Below are 15,214 nucleotides of genomic sequence, written 5' to 3'. Positions count from 1 at the left end.
TCCACTTTTTGATGGATCAAAAAAGTAATCATCTTTTTCAAATCTGTCTGAAATTTTGCTTTTCTCTATACACACAAAAATGATTTTCTTAAAAAATACATGACTCTAATTTTGCCTTCCTTTTTATTTCTCTTTAATAACAAGGCTATTACTCATTCTCCAGTTCCTAACGCAGCCAAAATTGGAGGGGGACTACAGACTGTTGAACCCTATTCTAAATGAGTGGCACATTATAAATTAAATACAGACAGAGTCAACATGAACTTGATCAGACAGATGAGGGAGAAAAGCCAAAGAGCTGGTTAACTTCTCTTCTCTATCATTTTTTTCTCAAGGCCTTGTATCTCTCCTCCCTCTTTTTTCTCTCAAGCTTCTCACCTCAGCTTGGGCACAGAGCAAAGACAAACCACAGCCATCGCCCGTGGTGCAGACCCTAGCGCACAAGGCACAGGATAGTCCCAGGCTCTCATCAGGGTGAGATGGAGCAAGGAAGAAGCCAAGCCTGGGGCAGATCAGTGAGGTCCTGGGGGTGTGGTGTCAGGGGATGAAGGTATTTGGGAGATCATGTCATCCAGGAGGAGCAGACTCTGACATCTTCAGAGCCAAGAATGTGGCATAAATGAGCAAAGCCAAACAAAAATGAGTGTGACCCATGGCCAATAACACACCTTAGGTAGACAAAGCTGACACTTCTCATCTCCAGCCAAATATTGCCATTCAGAACTGTGGGGTCAGCATTGCCAGAGCTCCTGATTATTAGTATGATTTTTGAGAGAATCAGAAATAAATCTTTTTCTAACGTATGTAAAATAACCTGAGTTTATAAGTCAACTAATTTTTCCTTGACACCGTTATACTTAAGGACCACCAAGTTGAAACCTCTTGTTTTACAATAAGAATCAGTATTCCAATTGTCCACCAAAGTCACATGGTGATTAGTAGGCAGAACCCAGACAGTATATAAATGCCAGTCTTAAATATTCTCCAGCTGTTATGGGGATGAGTTTCCCAATGTATCAAATTTTGAAAGAGAAAATACTGGTACCAAAGGTAATAAATAAGTTCTTTAAGAAAGAGATAATAAAAAGAAGAATATTAACATCCTCTCCCCATATATCATTTTGACATGCTTTTAGGTTTCTTTCATTCTGCATCTTTTTAGAAAAAAAAAAAATTAGGAGAGAGAGAGAGAGAAAGACTCCTGGAGAGAGAATTAATCTGTTTTGAAGCCTTGTCACATGCCAAACAACTTCCTTAGGACTTTAGGTGTATTATATTTTTTAATCTTATTTTTAAAATTAGAGAGTAAATTAGGTAAATAGTAAGTGAAGTGAGACCCCAAAAGCATAATTAATGGAAAGCTTTCTTCACATAAAAATAAAAAAATTAAATAGCTAAGAAAAGTGTGTATGAATTTAGCTCCTCAAGCATTTCGTCAGGCAAGTACTGGGATCTGGGACTACTCTAAATTTGCACAAGATTATCTAAAAACTACCTCTGTAAGTAAGGGTAAGAGTCCTGATATCTGACCTTCCACCTCTGAAGGTATGAGACATATGGGATTGATATATTTTTAATGCACATTTGAATGTCACTCTGCTAGGAGCAGGGCCAGAGACTGAATGCATACATCTTACTAAAGGCTAAATTTGCTATGTCAGTGTGAGCATAATGAGGGGAAAGTGGATTATCTTGCCCACCCAGAACCAGCCCATCTAATTTACTCCTTCTTTCCTTCACTCATCCAACGCATATTGATTATATTTAGCTCAGTTCTAAGCATAGAGGGATTTGGCAATGAACAAGACACAGGAGACCCCTGCCCTCATGGAGTTTATATCCCAACACGAGGATACAGACAATGAACAAGGAAAAAACCAAATTAATTAATGATGTAATTTCAAATAATGCTAAATACTGAGAAGAATTTTGAAAAGCAGAGTACTATAACAGAGATTGAGGAGCGTAATAATGGAGGGGAACAATTTTTAGATATTTATATCAGAATGAGTATAATCCAGAGGTAAAGATATGAGAAAAGAGTGATAAAGAATTGCAAGTACAAAGGCCGTGAGGTCAGAATGTCCTTGCAAAGTTCAAGGGACAGAAAGGGGCTCTATGGGGCTGGAGGATACTGAAGAAGGGTCAGAAAGGTCATGGGAGGAAAGTTTTCCATCACGGAGACTTTTATTTTATTTTAAATAGCACAGAAAGTCACTGGAGTGTTGTAAGTAGGGAAATGACCTGTCCCTTTGGGAAGACTGAAAGACTTCCAGAGCCTCCATAGAACAGGAAACCATCACTTCTCTGCCGCCTGGAACAAAAGAGAAACTCCAGAAGAAAGAGGGGTTTCTAAGCTTTACATATATGTAGCTAAGAGGCCAAGGGAAGAGTCTCTGACTTTGGCAGCTTTGTGCCAAGGAGATTTGGCTGACTGAGTCAGCGCCAGCCAGAGCTGGAAGAAGGCCCAAATCCTGCTTGTAAAGTACCACACACAGCCCACTCAACAACCAATCTGCTTCATCAAAACATGGACTTAAAGACAACTAATACAGCCACTTCTGACCTGAACAGACAGTCTTCTGCAAAGACAGCGAGTCCCACCGTGGGAGACCCTTGTGATCACACAGCCCTGATTTGCCTGTTCATCCTATCTGTTCACCTTTAGTTGGCTTTTTTTAAAAAAAATATAACCTGTTTAGTGTTTGCATACATTGCTAGCGGGAGTGTAAATTGTTATAGTCTGGCCATAAGCAATAGAATGCTAAAAATGTGCCTTCATTTTGACCCAACAATTTTACTTCTATGAATTTATCTTCAGGAAATGATCAGAGATGCTGTGATGAGATAAAGAATATAAATGTCCAACAATAGCACATGGGTTATGTCCGTTAGAGCACTTTCACAGCCATTCAATATCATGTTCTGGGAAAATACTTCAAGATAGAAAAAAGTTCTGTGACATAACTTTAAGTAAAAACAGAGGCTACAAAGTACTATGTATGACACAAGCCTGATTTTTAAAGTATGTACATTTACATGTACATATTTTATTTACATTGCCTATTTTAACATTTTAAAGTGTTAGCAGTAGTTCTCTTTCAACCGTGAGCTAGACTGTCAATTTTTGTTTCTTACTGATTCTCTCTTTTATGATGTTTTTATAACGAACATAGTTTAGTTTTGTAATTTCAAACAACTCTATCAAAATGTACTAAAACCTTCCTTGAAAGCTTTGTGTCCAAAATGCTTACTTGTGGCATCCTTAGGGCTAGCCTAGGATCATATGTACAAGGATCACACATGCAAATGTTTCCATGGTCCCTGTAACTAAGGCAAAATGAGAGAACAAAAATAGGCTGTTAATCATTACTATTTTGTAATTCCAAATATTCTGTATACGTTCATGTTATTTTTTAATTTTTTGGACTGAAGTTTTGAAAGTTTTGTCCGTCTGGTAGTGACATTCTCCTCTTCTACTAGAATGTATGTTCCACAAAAGCAGAAGTCTAGAACAAAAGTCTATTTTGTTCATGTTTTATCCTCAGTGCCTGCACAGTGCCTGGCAAATAAAGTAGGTAAGTATTTGCTGAATACATTAATGGAGAATAAATGAATCCAAGCCCTAATAATTGCAACTCAGAGAGAAACATGGCACATTGGTCAGTGTTCAGTAAAAATGAAAATACAGTGTTTAGGAGGACTGAATTAAACTTTTTGCAAGGGTATACTATCCTACAGACTGGAAAATTCCTTTTTGCTCCAGCAGTATTTTAGGAGCTACTAATTTCTCATATGAATGGCTTTCAACAGTGGTTTCTTTGCCACAACAAGCAGGAAGATTAAGGCCTATGGAAAAAAAATTGATATTCACAGACTAGTATTGCTGCCAATTTATCCATGAAGGCATAGAATGAAAGGTTGGGGAGATCTCACAGAGGAGAAAGAAAAGTAAAATAAATGAGATTATGCAAATTGCAAACAGTCTATAATTATTTCTTCTATGCTATTCAAATTCAAAAATTATAAATGCAGGGAGCAGGCCACAAAGCCCCATGGTATGTTATACAATCCAAATAAGTATCAAGGATCTTGAAAATGGTCACATCTCTTGATGCAGTGATTCCACTTCAAGGATACAGACTAAGGGCAAATAATAAACTCAGACAAAGATTTTTGAACAAACATGGCTGAACCGCAGATATGAAGAAGAAATTCCATTTTATACATGAATCACAGGCAGATAGAGCTGAAAGGGACCTTAGCTATATTGGAGTTCTCTAGAGAAACATAATCAAAAGGGGGTGTGTATGTATGTGAATGAGAGAGAGAGAGAGAGAGAGAGAGAGAGAGAGAGAGAGAGAGAACTTTATTTGAGGGAACTGGCTCATGCAATTGTGGAGGCTGGCAAGTCCAAAATCTGCAGGGTAGGCTGGAAGGTTGGAGACTCTGGGAAGTTTGGATGCTTCAGCTTGAGTCCAAAAGCAGACTATAGGCAGAATTCTCCCTTCTTCAGGGGAGGTCAGTCTTTTTCTGTTAAGGCTTTCAGCTGGTTGGATGAGACCCGCTCACATTTTGGTGGGTTATCTACTCAAAGTCTACTGATTTAAATGATAATCTCATCTAAAAAGTACCCTCAAAGCAACATCCCAATGTATTTGACCAAATATCTGGGTTCTCTGCCTAGCCACGTTGACACATAAAATTGTCTATCATACTGGCCCACAGGCACATTTGGAAGGACTCTCAGAGGTGTGAACTTCCCAAGCTTGTTGACAAATAGACCCGTATTGAAATCTCTCCTTAGTGTTGATATCAGTCTTTTCCTGAAGTCTGCAAAATGTGCTTGAGAGTCATATCTAGAGCTAGAAAATATCAGACAATACCTTTTATTTTTTTATTTTAATTTTAAGTATAGCATGCCTTGTTCTAAAAGTATATAGCTCATCTTTCCAGGGGTATTGAAGATCTTATTCACTTGAGATCCCAGAAGCTCTTAGCGTCATGCTTTCCATATCACAGGCATCCAATACCTGCTGCTCAATTAAACTGAGCCTCATTCTAAATGAGCTCAGTCAGAAAGTTGTCATATCACCTAACTTCTCTGATTTTCATTTTCCCTTTCTATAAACGACAGGATGTACTATTAATCTCTAATATCATATAAATGGTAGCTACAGTAAGTATGTAGGAGCTCAGAGGAGAAAAATGGCAAGGAAGGCTCTTCATGAAGGATGTGAGGTTTGAAGGAGGAGTCAGATGCATATAGTCAGAGACAAATGTGGGATATTGCAATGAAAGAAAACAGTACATGAAATGAAAGAGGTAGAAATGTACCAGGTGTATTTGACAGACAGTGGGTTGTATAGAACGTTGTTGAGAGAAGCTATGGGAGATGTGGCTAGAGAAGCACATGATGAACTTCAAGACAATATAAATAGCTTGCACTCTAATGTGATTGGGTGTCATTGATAGTTTTTGAATTAGGGAGGAACTTGATTAAAGTGGTGTTTTGTGGAGGGGGAAGAAACCTATTCTGGCCATATTAATTTGTCCTCTTTAAATTAAACAACTTGATCATTTGCTTATGTCTCCCGTTCCCTTAACTGTTTTTGTAGTCACAGGCTAATCCAATTCCTTGTATAAATTATACAATATTAAGCTGCAAATCCATGAACTACCAAAAAATAATTTAGAAGTAATTTTGTCATAAAAATTATTTCAATGCAGTTGTCACAACTAATACCTGTTATTACATTTATACACTATTACTTGTCAGAGGAAAAATTTAAACAGGAAAACGTGGGCTGCAGAGAACCCCATTAAAATGAACTATAAATCTAGGGTGAAGGGAAGTTTTCAAAAGTAAGAGAGAAGAGACACAGGCTGTACCCAGATATCACAGTAAGTCTTCCAGGGAGGAAATAAGGATTGGTAGCTTGCAACTTAAACAGTGAAGAATTGACTGTTTCAATGTATCTGATTGTGTGGCTGGTATTTGGAATAGACAGCATTGTGAGGATACCAGGAGTTGCCTTGGCGGCTGAGCCCTGTCTCTATTACTTCCTAGCTTGCTGACTGAGCAAATATTCTCTTCTATAGTTTCTTCATCCGTAGAAATAATATGCCTAGCACATTACCCCACACATAATAGGCCTCCTTAAGGACACAGTTCACCCGCCCACCACCTTCTCTACTCTGGCCACAGTCGTCTTTAGTTGTAAAGTTGTAGACAACACTACCAACCTCACAGTGTTGCTGAGAAGAGGGAGGGAACTAAACCACACTAAGTAATGCCCACAAGGCTCTCATTGTAGCAGATCCTTTCACGCATCATATAATAAAAGTTATTAGACAAAATTATTCCTGTTTCAATCTACAGTTTTGCCCATTAAAAGAACATAGCCTACATTTTCATGTCTGGTTAGAATCAGATGTATCTACCTTTTTCTTCACATGTTTCTAAAATGAGCAGAACACCATGGTTAAATGGTTTCTCATAGAGTTCTTATGCATGAAAGAGCTCAGAAAACAATTCATCTTCGTAAGTAAAATATAGTAACACTAATGTATGTTTATTGAGTGCTTCCTATCTACCAGGCAGTGTTCAAAGTGACTTAATATATTCATACGTTTAATGCTCACAACAAGTTGGTAAAGAATCCATACCTTTATTATTGCCATATTATGGGTAGGAAAAATTACAATTTATGAAACATGCTTGAGGTCACCTTGCTTGTTGGTAGCAGAGCTGGGATTAAGAGACATATAATCCCATGCCCTTGTTGGGACATGGAACAGAAAACAAGTAACAACCAAAATTGTGGTCTACATTCTTCTTTTTCAAAAAATTGAAAGCAAATGAAGATTTAGACTTTTGTGTCTAAAATGTCTATAATTTCAAAAGAACAAATTCTCTATCATGTAGTGAGAAAAACAAAAATATCTAGTGTATCATTCTTCATAGAACTGTTTGGTTTTCTTTTTAACTGTTATTTAAAAATTACTTTAAAAAAGGATCTCTGTAATATAGACATAAATAATCCATAGAAAAATTTCCAAGATTGCTGATTATAGGACTTTGGCCCTATGTTAAAGCTGTAAGCATCTCTGGTATGTAAATAGAGATCAATTTTAGGGTTCTTAGATATACTTTATCCTTATTATTTTTTAAACAGACTTATTGCAATTTAATTCGTATACCATAAAGTAAATCACCTGTTTCAAGTGTGCAATTCAATGGTTTTTAAAATACATTTACAGAGTTATACAACTATCACCAGGAGGGGTATACAATGTTGAACCTGTAAGGGACACCATTCTCTAAAAAAGGATAAGAGCAGAAACCACAAACTAATCTGGAAATGTACTTGGAGACACTGGAATTAAAGGAAAGTGATCTACTTAAACATTATGAACACTAAAGTATTAATTCATAATTCTCTCCTTAACACGGAGTGGGAATATATTTGCATTCCATAACTAACAGGAAGAAATATGTTTTCCTGATCTACAGAGAATTAAACTAAGACATCTCATCTAGAGTGTATTATCAATTTCCTCTGTAAAGCTTTGTAATGACATCTATTTGCTACTACCATTCCCTTGAATGTTACTAATAATCTTCTTGTTGCCAAATCCATATAGTCTTTTATTATTTGATGAGTAGAAAAGGTAACTTAATGAGAAATGTGAGACAAATGTCTGTCAATTGAGAAGGCTGTTGAATTTCAAAGCATACAAATCAAAGGATCTATTTATAGACATTAAGTTCTAGATTTTCACAGTTTGAAGGAACTTTAAGCTAACAACGTCTTTTTTTTACAGATGAGGCTGCTTGGAGAGACTAAAGATCAGAACCCACTCTGGTGAGCTACCTATTACCTAATTTCATATTCAAACTTGACCTGTATGAATATGAAATTGAATGACCCTGTATTATTCAAGGGTTTCAGGTATCATATAGGTGTCTCATCCCTTTTATAGTATCATAAGCTTTTCAGGACAGGGACTTGTTTTTCCTGATTCTTCAGCATCCAGCATTTTTTGGCTAAAAAGCATTTTTTGGCTAAAAAGCATTTTTTGGCTAAAAAGCATTTTTTAACTATCACATTTTAGCTACCTATAAAAGTTAAGCCTGTGGTTTCTTTGGAACTAAAACTTCTATATCCAAAAATCTTACTGTTGTTTGTCTTCAGATTTTTCAGCTTTTTTTCCTCTATTTTTCCACCATTTGATACCTATTTGTTGCTCCTCTTTGTTTCAATGATAAGATAAAGAATTCTAAAATGAATTAAAATTTTAAAATATTTTTTTAAAACAGTCTAGATTACACAGGAGAAAAATGATTATCTTTGGAAGAACTAATTCTCAAACAAATTTTCTAGTCAAAGAAAAACAAAAAGTAATCAAAGAATTAAATCCAATTTAACAAGTATTAGTTGGAACTTTCTTATGCTTAATGCACTGAAGATACAACAGATATATGACATAGATCCTACCTTCAAGAAACTCTTACCCTCTAGAAAAAAATAAGTGTTGAATGACAATTTGATCAGTTAATTGTATTTTAAGGCAAAATAATACTTAGTATATATTATTAAGTACTAAAATATTTTATTTAACATATTTAATCCTTACAACAATCCTATGAGGTAAACGCTATTATACTTTCATTTTACAAATGAGAAAACTGAGGCACAGAGAAGTTAAATGACCTCCCAAGTTATGGCAGAGCTGATATTTGAACCAGGCAGTGTCCATTCAGAACCTGCATTCTTATGCTGTATTGTACTACCTCTCAGCTGAATGCAACTTCTCAATTAATTTCATTTCTTTTTACAAATATATCACCCAAATCAGAAATTAAGATTTACTGGTTATTTTACATCAGGGAGATAAATCTATTCTCACACAGAATCAGTCTGAAGATTGTAAATGCCTTTACAAATATATGACATTATTAAAACATTATTTTCATGTTTTACATTTTGATGAAAATGTGTATTTAGAAACATAAACGTCTGCTATAGCACACAGTACATTTCTGAAAAGCGTGCAATATGATACATTGAACATCTAAAGTTACAGAGCTTATGGGAAAAAAATAGAATTAATCCAGATAACTAAAACCTTATGCCACTTTATGGCCAGGGCACTAACAACAGCAACAAACAACAACAACAATCACAAATCCTACTTTAAAACAATTGACCACAGTTTTTTTAAATGTTAAAATTATTATAAATAAATACTATAGTAACTATAGGACTTTATCCTAAAATACAAAAGAAGGTAGACTAATGGAAGGGAGTCAAAGAAAGTCTGCTGAATTATGGAGACAAGCAAACTGCCATCAGAAGTTGTAGGTGTATAAGCAGATGCAGGTTTTGCAAAGATCTAGATTGATGTTTGGATCGTTATCTTGTCACTGTTTCTTCTGCATGTGATCAACCTCAAGAAAAGGTGGTGTGAATGAACACCATACACAGTACCACATTCTTCCATGGCTTGCTGGATTCAGCTTCCTTAGTATACCTTGCATTCTGCTGATGTTAGAGCACAAAACATTAGGATACTGGGAGAAAATCACATAAGAACTTTCTGGTCTTTCCGATTATATTGACATCATCTCTTTCTATACCAATCCTATTTGAACTTATTCACGTTATAGAACATGTGTTGTAGCAGAAGAAATTGTATTTAGAATTATTTCTTAATTTAGATTCTTTTCTTCTTTTCTGTTAAACACACTTATAAGTTGAAAATGTCTACTTTATTCAGAGCAAAATGCTTTACTAAATTAAGTCTAATTATGGCTAGCAGCATATGGGTCATTGCAGAGAAAACACAGCTTTCAGTGCCAAACAGAAGTGTCCAAGGGGTCATTCACACATTTCCACCTGCAATTTCAGCATGAGCGCAAATTTTCTTCCCTTTTCATCTCCTTTGACATTAATACAAAATTAAAAATAATATGGGGTGACTATTATAGCCTTTCATTCCCGATAGCCATATTTTTTGACTAAGGGATTAGCTAAAATCCGGTATCATTTCAAAGAACAAAATAAAAATAGATAGAAATGGCACTTTTCCTAATCATTCCCAAGGAAAAAAAGGGGGGTTTTTTTGGGTCCAATTTACAAGAAATTTCTATTGATTAGAACCTACTTATACAGCCCAGGTTGATGTGTCTCTCAAAGCTGTTAACTGAACTGCCAATTCACTTCCCCTAAGCCCCATGACCAGAAAAAATGATTTGTTTTCTGTAGTCCTGCCCTAATTTGGTCCTGGTGACTTGCTGAGCCTTTTTGTAACTTTGTTCCTTGGTTTGCTGAAGGCTTGGTTTACTCATCCCAGTAAAAGCTCCTGCTCGTTCACCTCCTTCTCTGAACAAAGACTGATTTTCATAAGAGCTCCTGAATGTTTTCCCTTAGGCATTGGGACTAGCTTCTCCCAGAGAAGTGGGCTGTTGCACTGCTTTTTGTCATCTTTCATCACAGAAATGTTCAAAAGGCAGCAGAAACTGTGATAGGCAAGTAGGTCTCTGCTTTCATGAAGAGGGTGATGGAAAAGAATTTTAAACAATTTTAGCAATAAACGTTTGCTGGTACATGAATCTGGATTTATAGTAGTTAGAGGTATGTGCATTTTCATAGAATAGTCAAGGCATGGTTCCTCCCACTTTGGTACTCCAAGACCTGAGCATTGTGTTGCTTTTGGTTTCCCTGTTACAGCTGATAACATCAAACATTTAAAACGGAGCAGAGCGCTGCTGACTGCGGCTCCAAGCAGCTTCAGGTTGAGCGATGTTATCAATGGTTACAAGAGTAACAGAGAACTCCAGGGCCTGGGCTGGGTCTTGGCTTGTAAAATGTCTTTCAGTTCTACCTCTAAAATGTTTTTATGTAGAAAGTAGCTTGGCATCAGTATGTTACTAAACACCAGGAATTTTTTTGGGAGGGAGCAAAGGATTTTGAAACATTGAAGCTATGGTGATAAAATGGAGACCTGCAAAATTATATTTGCCTGTTAAAAATCACTCTAACCTTTCACTTGTACATAGATCTTAACAACAAATTCCCAGTGTTCTGAAACAGCTCTGAAGGACTTGTTTGCGAGCGTTTTAATATATGAGGGAATACTTTACTCCTTCTAATAAAGCTGTATCTCATGATTTACGCATCAATTTGCACAGCCTGGCTGCACAAAACGGGTTAATTCCAGAGCTCGGGCAGCTGAAAGGAGGGAGTTAAAGAGACCAAAAGTTTCTTCAGGATGGTCTGGGTTCTTGTTTCCTGAGGGTCTATACCTGGAAGCCTCAAGAAATACAGATGACATGGGAGAAAATGCGAACATGCATCCTAGGGCTTTAAATTCAGTTCCAGAGTCCCCCACCCCTGAACCACAGCCCTCCTCCCAGCAAGAGGCCTGACATTTTGCATCAGGACCAACAGCAGACAGCCAGCTGCTAGGAGGCTAGCTATGGGGAAGCCACGCAGAGAAAAGGGTAAAAAAAAAAAAAAACTTTGTGAAATCTTTCTTTAAAACATAACTTTCCAGAACACATAAGTTTTCCCAGAAAAAAATGATTAACAAATTAGTGTTCAAATATATTAAGTTGAGAGCAATGTTAAGATAGTGACTTTTATATAACATTTGGATGCAATGCAGTACCAGGGAGGATAATAATTGGGAAAGCTGAAAATAATGAAAATCACTTTTTCTTAATTTAGTTCTGACATCCAGCAAGGTTCAGCCCAGGTGGCTATCATATAAATACAATGGAAGCTACTAGAAAAGAAAATATTTAAGAAAACAAGTGTACCATTTTTAAAATGTTTTATTTTAAAATATTAAATTAAAATATTTCTAAAGGAATTAGACATGACTATTTAAAAGGCTCTTACATTTCTCCTAATTTCCTTCAGCTCTGATATGATTTCCCGCATTTGTTTCATTTTTATTCCTTTTCATTTGGGTTTGAATAGGGAAACAGATGATTAAAATGATATTATTATAATTAAAAATATTGAGATGAAAATAAGAGTTTGAAAAAAATATTTATCACAAGTTAACTTTTGAGGGGTAGGCCATTTTACTTGAGGCAAAGTGCACAGAAAATTCATCTGTGCAAAGATCCAAGGCACCATCACATCCCAAATCCCTGAAGTCTTTCTTGCCTCTTGTAGCAAGGTGCATTAGCTGACTAATAGTATTTCCAGAGAGAAAAATGGAAAGGAAAATGCTGAGCCTGACACAGAGAGAAGAGCTTAATAGACTTGTGTACATATATTAGCCTTATGACTCACAATAGATTTGCACCACTGCCAACTCCATCTCAGAGGGTCTGTCATTAACACTTCCTCTTATCCCTCCAGCATTTTCTCCCCTCAAATTATCTTACAAGCTTTCCAAGTAGATGCTTTAACTTAATATTTCCTCAAGGATGACAGAATTTAAGCAGGTTCAAGACAGAGCAATTAGATGTCTTATTGTGTCAGCTGATTTCAGCAAATATTAAGTTCAAGATTTTGTTTTATTTATAGGATCTATATTTCTATTAACATAGAAAAATCAACTAATACCGAGGCCTTAAAGGACTAAAAAGAAAATAAAGTCCTTCCCTTGTCCTTAAGAATGACAAATTTCTTTCAAAATTTTAAAAGTTTTTGTGATTTCTTAAATAAGTTAAGTAACACTTGGCTAAAATGTATCAAACACACAAAAGTGTAGCAACTGATAATAATTGATAATAAGGTAATTTCATGTAGTTATTAAAATTGCTTCCTCCCCGTTTCCTACCATCTATTAACATGAGAATCAGAGATATAACTGGAAATGAGTTGTTTTTCTCTGCATGAATAGAAAAATGGATAGTCTTCTATTACCCTCGGTCAAGTCCAGAAATGAAATAAATTATGATTACAATTTATAATTACAAAAGTGAACCTTCATTGAGATTCACATGGTGGTCTCTCATTCCCCTTTCCTACTTTCAGGAAGATTCTGTAAAGACATCATGATTTACAAGAATTATTTAAACTTGCTTTCTACTGCAGTGCTTCTTTGTGTGGGGTAGATAATTTGCATCACCTCTAAACAAAGCATAGACAGACTACAGTGATATTAATGATTTAAAATATGAAAAGAAATAATAAGAAACTTCTACAGACCACTTTATTTATGAGTTCTCTAGATACTAATGCTATCTCAGAAACAGCTGGAAGACAAGCTTGTTTAAAATGACTTCTATTAGGATGAAAAATTAGTACTTAATAATTTATTCACTTTAACATTTTCAGAGCTGAGACATGGAGAGAGTTTTTCAGTGTTTCATCAGCAATGTCTTATGCATGCTCGCCTTGCTCTTTGGGTGAAATCTGAGCTAAGATGTTTCATCATCACCCCTGTTCTTCCTCCCAAAGAAGCCCTCATGACTTGGTTCTCCTCTTGCTTGACCTGGTCAACACCCCAACGAGGCTCAGTTGCTTTATATACAGTGAGACCACATCCCTCCTCCTCCTCCTCTTCCCTTTAGTCACTTTGGCTAGCATTGCCATTTCCCTTCCACACCTAGCTCTTCTCTACACCTCACCCACCTTACCTACCAAACTCTAATCTTAATACAATCGAACATTTTAGGATCCTGAGTCATACTGGAGAAACCACACCACCATGCGGACCAATCACTCTTTCAGATGCCCAGTCACAGCTGGTCTGCAGTCCTCTCTGGACAAATATTTATATGGTCATAATAAGTAGTCACAATGGCAGGAATTCCCTGGTGGTCCAGTGGTTAGGACTCTGCACTTTCACTGCCGAGGGCCCGGGTTCGATCCCTGGTCAGGGAACTAGGACCTCACAAGCCTCGCGGCCAATAAACAAATAAATAGTCACAGTGGCAAATCAAAACCATCAGCAAATTGCTCTGTTGTTCTTCGCTGTCCCTGCCACCCTTACAGCCTGCTCTCTTTCTTCAGCAGCAACCTTCTCTCCTACTTCACAGGAAAATAAAAGCTGGCCAGGTGTTTTCCCGTTCTGATGTCCAAGGCTCATGCATCTGTCTCTCTTTTAGATGGTCTTTTCTACTTGTCTAAGGTCTCTTAGGTACTTCCATCAGCATCTCTCTCTCCTGTGTCTTCAATTTCTTTCTTCTATATCCCCTCATTCCATCTGCCTTCAACAGACTCTTACCTGGTTTCTGCATCCACTCTGCTAAAATTTCCTGGCGAAGTTTGCCATTGATCACCTCCTATTGCTCCACGCAAACTCATTTTCATTATGTTAGTTGACATTCTTAAACTATTTGACACAGTCGATCCTTCAATTCTTTCTAGAATTCTCTCCTCTCTTCCCTCCTTGGCCATTTGCTTTCGTGGTCCTCCTCTGGTATTTCAGACGTTTCCATTTCACTCTTCTTATCTATCTCCTAAATGCCTGTCATCTTGGGGGGAGCTGAAGTGGCTGAACCAGGATTCAGAGCCAGACAGAACTCCAGAGCCCAGCAACACAGGCTCCGTATTGCATAATGGCTGAACCCAGTGGCTTCAGAGTCAAGCCAAAATGGGTTCAAAGCTCAGCCCTGCTAATTATTTTGCCTCTTTGGGCACTGGTTTTCTCATATATAGAATATAGGTAATAATACTTTCCAGATAGAGTTGCTGTGAGGAATAACTCTGGTAATAAATGCAAAATATCTGTAAATAGTAGCTTTCCAATAAATAATATCTATTATTATTTCATTGGCTTTATGGTTCCTCAAATATTTATATTTGTTTTCAGAGTCAAGCATGAGACAAAACAATAAGGTAGGGAGACATTTAGGGCACAGTTATATTAGGGAAGGAGAGAGAGGCATTCTTGCTGCAAACCAGTTAAACCAACTGAACAATTATCTGAGCTATTTACCTTCAGCTTAATTCTCCATTAAGTTTAAGAGGCTTCCATCCTTTTGAGAAGCACATTGACGTGAATGCCTCACCAGCAGTCTTAGTAAAGAATTCCTCACAGCCTCTTCCATCTTAACCCCGGACTCTGTATGGACCAATGATCCCAGATTGGCAGCTTCCAAAGCATATTAACACATCATTAACGCATTATCTTTAGGACTATCTTTGAACAGCAAAGACAGAAATATTTGATAAGAATCTATTAAGCAAGTCAAAACATTTCTCATTTTGTGGAGATTTCTTCTACCTATAGGTTTGTAATT

General features: G+C 36.7%; 1 non-coding gene across 1 annotated transcript; it reads left to right on the top strand.

Moving 5' to 3' along the window:
* Positions 1-13,780: 13,780 nt before the first annotated feature.
* TRNAE-UUC lies at positions 13,781-13,853 on the top strand. Its single transcript has one exon. It is a non-coding gene; the product is annotated as a tRNA-Glu (tRNA).
* Positions 13,854-15,214: the final 1,361 nt, after the last annotated feature.

The sequence above is a fragment of the Balaenoptera musculus genome, chromosome 4, assembly GCF_009873245.2.
Source record: "Balaenoptera musculus isolate JJ_BM4_2016_0621 chromosome 4, mBalMus1.pri.v3, whole genome shotgun sequence".
NCBI lineage: Eukaryota > Metazoa > Chordata > Mammalia > Artiodactyla > Balaenopteridae > Balaenoptera > Balaenoptera musculus.
Note: the sequence above shows the minus strand (reverse complement) of the source record. Positions and strands in the feature narration are given on the sequence as shown.